General features: G+C 51.1%; 1 protein-coding gene across 1 annotated transcript in view; it reads left to right on the top strand.

The window, feature by feature from the left end:
• Nucleotides 1-2,699: 2,699 nt before the first annotated feature.
• LOC103778717 (myelin transcription factor 1-like) overlaps nucleotides 2,700-6,777 on the top strand; it is a gene marked incomplete at its 3' end in the record, with an annotated part of 22,217 nt that continues 18,139 nt past the window's right edge. Inside the window, exon 1 of the mRNA XM_008946319.1 lies at nucleotides 2,700-2,792. The remainder of the gene's footprint in view (nucleotides 2,793-6,777) is intronic.

Raw genomic sequence — 6,777 nt, 5'->3', positions numbered from 1 at the left:
TCTCAATGGTGTGGTCTCCCTCCTGGGTTTCCAGATCTCATTTGGAGCTGATGAGGGTGACCTAAAGGTTTCACTCAATGGGCTCTTTTGTGCCAGGATTCTGTACAACTCTCAACACTTGGTCCAGAGCTGACCTTTCTCTGTAGCTATTTCTGAAGGAGAAACGGTGAGAAATAGAGTCAAGGTTTGGGAAAGAACCTCCTGGATGAGGGCATGCTGATGTTTTGGTGGTGGATGATCACCAATGTTTTGACTGGGGGAAAGCAGCCTGTCTGAGGGACCCCAGTGTGTGACCCAGCCCTGACTTGGGTGGTGGGTACTGAGGATGGAGGGGGTGGGAGAAAGCTGGTGATTTCCTTTGGGAGGTGAAGGTCAGGCAGGGAGTGATCTCTTGGAGCAGCTCAGCACCTAGGTTATTTTTCACAGGGGATGCAAGTGCTCCTGGCTGTGAGCTTTGGCTGTCCCAGCTCTGTGCCAGGAGGGGACCCCAGAACGTGCTGTTGCCTCCTGAATCTCCTTCTTACAGGCAACAGCTTGCACTTAGGCCAATATTCTGCATGCCCTCTTGGGGGGTCCAGGTAGGGGTTAAAAAAAGTGTCCTTCACATGACCAGTGAGCTGCATTTCTGCTGAAGCCAGAGTCCAGAGGGGAGGTGGAAAGGGCAGAGCCAGCAGTGCAAGCTGATCCTCTCTGGAGACCAGATGCGTTGAAGCAGCACAGAGCAGAGGAAATCTGATTCTCTGTTGATGGAGCTGCCTTGGCCATCTGAAACTGTGCTGGGCAGAGGGACAGGAGAGGGCAGGAAGGTGCTGAGCTGGTGTGGCCAAAACACCTTCAGCCTGGGCGAGGCTCCTCACCCCAGCACGCAGCCCCTTCCCCTCCTCCTGCTCGCAGGGGTGAAGATGTGGGGTGGTGGGATGGGGCCCATGGCAAGGACAAGTTGGCATCTTGGGCCAGATTCACTGTAACAGCTTCCAGAGCTCACCCTTAGCCTGTGATTTAGGCACACATGAACAGAATGGGACCAAAGATTAAGTGTCTATGTGTGGTTTGCTACTTCTTCCTCCTCGGGGTTGAATCTCATGACCTTTCAACCTTTCAAAAATCTTCTGAGTTATCTTTAGGGTTATCTTACATCCAGGGTCCATTGTTCCTACAGTTCAGGTCACTCTTTGCTCTTGCCCCTGCTACATCCCAGCTCTAAAACATGCTGCTTGAGAATGGATGCTCAGGGAGATGCCACAGTTAAGCAGGCAGGCTCTACTGTCCTAGGGTGTGCTACAGAAACATCTTTATTCTATTTATTTGGTGTTTTTTTACCCCCCTTTTCCTTTCCTCAGAGCAGAATAATGTTCCAACAACTCCTGGATTTTGTTCCCAAGCCCTATGTCTTTCCTGTGGGTCCAGGCTGGACTCTAGTGCTTCAGACAAGGTTTGCTGTGGAGTTTCCAACATAGATGTTTCTCCTGTGGAACCCAGGAAGATCCTGCCAGCTGCCCTGCTGGCTTCAGAACAGCTCTGCTTTCGGGCAAAGACATGAAGGTGACTTTCACAGTCATCTATCTTAGGCACTAAGTTGGATTGCACATCACCATGGGATCAAATTATCCCAGTCTTTCAAAGTAATCGTTTTTTGCAAGAGTACTGTGGGACATACTGGTCATTCTGTAACATCCTGTTGATCAAGAGCAGGCACAGGCAGGGGGGGAATAAATTCCTCATCTATTTTCTCTGTGTTCTCCTAAAAGCTGCTTTGTGGCAGAGCACATCCAAAGCTGTTAGTGAAGTTCTACACACTCAGCAGGTTATCCACTGCTGGGAACACCTACCTTCCACAGGTTGCCTTTAGCATGTAGCCTTCTCCCTGCCTCAGAGATCACCCCAAGGATAGAAACATCAGGTCAAGGAAGTGTGGGAGCCTGTTTGGGAGAAGAAACAACAGCAGCTTCTCCACGCTGGCCCAGCTGCTGCATCCACCCGTGTGTGGCAGGGCTGGTGCTGGCCCCTTGGAGAACTTTGGTGTTGTACTAGAGGAAGGGAAAGTGCCAAGAATCTGCTTGTAAAATGTGTATTTCCCAGAATCCTTCTCTTCAGGTGGAGGCTCCTCTGCTATACTCTCAAAGCAGCTCAGTATCTGGGAGTTTGAACTTGAAGACTCACGTTTTGCACCTTCACTGTTTATCACCATAATGACCTCCTCCCAAAATGCTGCCTGTCATGGAGAGCTGTGATGGAAACCTGCGTGGGGATCCCACCCTGGCTCTCAGACGTGCCCAGCTAACGGGTCCCACCCACTGTTATAGATGTGCAAACACTGTGAAAGATCAAAAGTTCAAAAGAAGGTGTAAGGGAGAAGCCCTTTGCCAGCTGCTGTGGGCACCATGAGGCTCCTCAGCCAGTGCTGGCAGCTGCTTTGCCCAGCCCACCAGTGACCAACCGAGGACCAAACTGAGCAGTATTGTTGTGTTTGGGGTAGGCTGAGGGTTAAATCCTTCACAGATGGGGTTCTTGGCTTTGGTATAGTTCCCTGGGGTCCTACTTGGGACACGGAGACCCTCTGGCAGGTTTGTATGGCTGCTAAAGCACGCAGGCAGGGCACAGATATTGCATTTTTTGCCTCTGGTTGATGCTGCTGACGGGGTGCTGGGCTGACTCCGTGTCCTGACCCCCTGTTCCTCTTCCCCTCCCCAGAAAATGAGTTTCGGGGTGAGCTGCTGAATCAGAGGTGGACCTGCGGAGAGAAGATCAGCAGCTGCAAGGGAGCCGCCAGCCTGCACGGCACACGCATCAAGGTGAGGAGAAGACCCTGGGTCCTCCACAAGCGTGGGCTTCTTCAGTACAGTGACCTCCCACCCCATGCGTTGGCCACAGGATGGAGGCCACGTGCTGCTCCAACCCTTAGGGACCACCAGGTGGTCCTGGGGGGATGAAGCCTTTCCGGTACCCAAAAGGATGGGCAGGACTTGGGAGTCTCTGTCTCCTCGCTACAGCCAAACTCTCCTGCGTGGTGAATCCGAGCAGGGAGGGCTTCCAGCTGTCAAGGTTTGGCTTTGAATCCAGATATTTAAATCCTCGCCTTCCTCCCCAGTCCCATCCTTCAAGGGATGGGTATTCAGGTCAGTCCCAGTTAAAATAGGCCCTTTCTCTGAGGCGCCGGCTGGTCGGAAGAAGCCCCTCGTGCACCAGGTGAAGCCGTGGTGCCTTCAGAGGAGACAAGCGAGCCATTCATCCCCCCTCCCGGGCACCCTGGGCAGCTCCGGGGGGCTCGACAGAGCTGCCCATTTACTGCTGCAGCTGTGGCTGCTGAAAGAGGTCCAGCCAAGGCTCTCAGCCCTCCTGGCACGCTCGCTGCCGGCAGACTCAGAAGCTTTCATTAAGCAAAGAACCGGGCAGCTCGTTACACAAATGGCGCTTCCTGTCTCATTTGGGCCTCTTGGTAGCGAGGCAGCATCTCAGATGGGTGGTTGGACCCACCTGGGTGGCAGAGGAAGCCTTTCCTGGGGGACTGATGTTACCAGCTCTTCCTGTATCCTCAAATAAACCAAGCCCTGGGAAAAGCCCAAACCAGCAAAAATCCACCCTTTAAAACCCATCCTTCTTCACTAACAAGCTGTCAGCTGCAGGTGCCACCAGGAAAGCTCACACCTTCTTAGAAAGCAGAGTAAGCAGTTGTTGCTATATTTAAAATGAGCTCAATTAAGGCTTTTCTATTGAACCTGCCAAATAAGCACTTAGATGGGATTTAATAAGATTGTTGTATGTTAATAAAGTGATGATTACAAAAGGTAATATTCCTGCTACCTGGAGCTCATCTAGTGCTCTGCCCCTGCCAAGAACATTGCTGATATTAACCTCTTCTTGCAACCCTCAGCTCTGCTTATCTGTGCTTTAACAGTGATTGCTCTGGGGGCAAGAGGAGGAGGAGGAGGGGAGGGGGCGTGTGATGCAGGAGCAGGATTTTAGGAGCTTTTGGAGGTGGTGGTGCTGGTCCTGCAAAGCTAGGTCCACAAAGAGTCACATTGTGGGATGTTGAGAGCATGCAAGGGCCTTATCCTGCCCATCTTGGGAGGCAAAACGGAGCCTGTTGGCTTGAGGTGCACGAGTGAGCAACAGCTGAATTCTGGTGCTTTGTTGTAAAACCCAAATTGAACTTGAATGGCAGGAGGAAGGAGCAGGTTGGCTTTGCTAAGGCTGTCGCTGGCTTCCTAGGAGCAGTTTTCCCCATGCATTGCTTTAAATCTGTTTAGGCAAAACAAATGCTGCTGAACTGATCTCTTTTCCTAAAATCCAGGTAGAACTTTGGATAGTTTTAGGCCTGGATATTGTGTGTCTGTGCGGATGTCTCCCCTCACGGGGGGAGAGAGGTCTGGGTCCTTCTCTAACCTTCTGTGCACATTTGCATTTGCACGTGTGCTCACAAGTACAGATTGCATTTAAATGCAGTTCTCCGTGGCAGTTATGGGATGTGCAGCGGTGAAGGACAATGGGATGTGGGGCACGTTTACTTATTTATTTCTGCCTCTAAAGGATTCCAGGCGCAGGATAAAATTTCCCATGACAGGTCTGAAATGAGATCTCTGAGGAGCTCTGGGGAGAGGTGCTCTCAGCACGGAGCCAGCTGAGACCATCTGCGTGTCTAAGAGTCATGTAGATGTGGTGCTGAGGGATGTGGTTTAGTGCTGGACTTGGAAGAGTTAGGTTAAGGATTGGACTTGATGATCTTAAAGGTCTTTTCCAACCTAAACGTTTCTGTAATTCTATGGATGCTCCTGGACCACGGCGATTGATGGAGAAATGAACCTTTCTCTCCCAAATCTTTTATATTCTCTCGTGGTGAGCTAGCTGGGGGTACTGCTGAGTGGTGAACAGGCTGTTGCTGAAGGCTGGCTGCTGTTTGGAGGGGCAGAGCTGCTTTTGATGGGGATGCTCTGCCCCGAGCCCCGGCTGCTGCACTTCTCCTCGGAGACACTCACGTAGCTCACTTCAGCGATCGCCTCGTGTTGTGCCACTTGAGGATAATCTCCTGGAAAAAAAGCAGCTTATTACCAAGCTTGAAAACAATGAGGTTGAAGAACGGCAATATTTGGCTGTTGGGGTTTTTTTCTCCTCCTTTACCCTTCCTCTTCTAAGAGCTGTTTGCATGCACGGAGCTACTGAGGTGCATGAAATCCCGTTTGGATTGCGCGTAACGGTGCTTTCGCTCACCAGGAAAGCGTGTGTCAACTCAAACCACTGCCTAGGAGATCACCCCAGTCAGCGCTGCAGAGGCCCACGCTACAGCCAGGCTGTCTCCAGCGTGGTGCTCTGGAGCATCTTTTCTGGTCTGTTTCCTTTTGTGGGGGACGTCCCCGCGATCGCTGCTGAGCGGTCGCGCTCTGTGAGCGTTTCGTTGGCAGCATCAGAGAGGGGTTTGGTTTGTTGGCTGGGGGTTGGAGCTTTTCTGCAAATGCAGACTGACAGCAGGGCTTCAGGAGGGTGTTTGTGACACAGCTGTGATTTTTAATTTGAGGTGGGTGCAAGCTGTGATTTTTTTTGCATCTGAAAATGTCGTGGCAAAATCCCCCCCCCCGACTCCGAGCCTGTGAACACCACGCAGGGTGTCCTTTCCTGGAAGCAGTCAGAGAGCAAAAGGCAGCCAGTAGTTTATTCAGCTGAGGACAGGACTCACAATAGGTGGAATGTCAGGAGGATTTAAATCAAGCAGCAAGGAAAACCCTAAAGGAAGAAGTGGGAGGGATAAAACCAACCCCAACCTCAGAGTGTGGTTATAAAATAGCAGCTGGGAGCTACTATTGAGCCTTTTTTTGAAAGTAGACTCTTGATCAAGGGAATTTTTTTCCTCTATCACCCCTTACTCAACAGCTAGAGGAGGGCCAGCAGGACAAAGGCCTCTCTATTTGCTTCAATGACTGATGATGTTGTAAGACTTTGCATAGAGCAAGTGGGAGAGATTTGGAGACCCAGCTCCAGGTCTCTCTACCCATATTCAGCCTGTAGCAGCCAAGAGAGGACTCCTCATGGGGTAGAGAAACACACCCAAGACCCACCCCAAATAAAATAGAGGCACAGGGAGGAGGAACCAGGCCAGGCCATCCAAACCCAACCTCACCAGCTGGTGGGTGCTGAGGGGCAGGTCTGGTGCCTGGCTGTGATTTGCCCCATAGTCTACACTCAGCTGGACCTTGGGGTTTGCTCCCTTCGTTGGCTCATGCTGATGAAGTGGTCCTCGGGTAGGAAAAGAGCAGAGGACAACAGGACAAAATTAGCCAGCAAATTCATCTTCCACAGTGAGAGTTTGAAGGAATTTGGTGGGAGAAGGTTGGTGCTGGTGGAGGTTTCCCACGCAGCATCCTTCTCCCTTCCCTTCTCTCATCCTGGCTTTCAACCCAGCCCTGAAATGAGGTTGCAGGAGCTGGACCATCTTCTGAGTCTGCATGGACAGGGTAGAATGAGGTGTAGTGGGGTCCTACCTCGTTAGGATGGTCAGTGCTGCCTTTCTCCTTGAGGGAATAAAGAAGGGGACCTGGAAGAGGGGAAGGAACTGGTAGAAAACCACTTTTCAACAATTCTGTAGGAAAACCATCATTCCTTCTGGCATCTTCCTCCTCCTGCTTTATCCACTGCTAGGCAAATTTAATGGTTTGTTGGTTTTTTATTTTTTTTAATTAAAAATAGAGGCTCTGTCCCTCTAAAGCTTCTTGCAAGTGGCATTTGGCTGCGTCCACAAATAAGCACTGATGGAAGCTCTGCGGCTTTCAGCGTCAAATAAATATTCCT

The sequence above is a fragment of the Merops nubicus genome, unplaced genomic scaffold (assembly GCF_000691845.1).
Source record: "Merops nubicus isolate BGI_N331 unplaced genomic scaffold, ASM69184v1 scaffold1118, whole genome shotgun sequence".
NCBI classification, from domain to species: domain Eukaryota; kingdom Metazoa; phylum Chordata; class Aves; order Coraciiformes; family Meropidae; genus Merops; species Merops nubicus.
The sequence above is the reverse complement of the archived record's forward strand: the minus strand, read 5'-3'. Positions and strand labels throughout refer to the sequence as shown.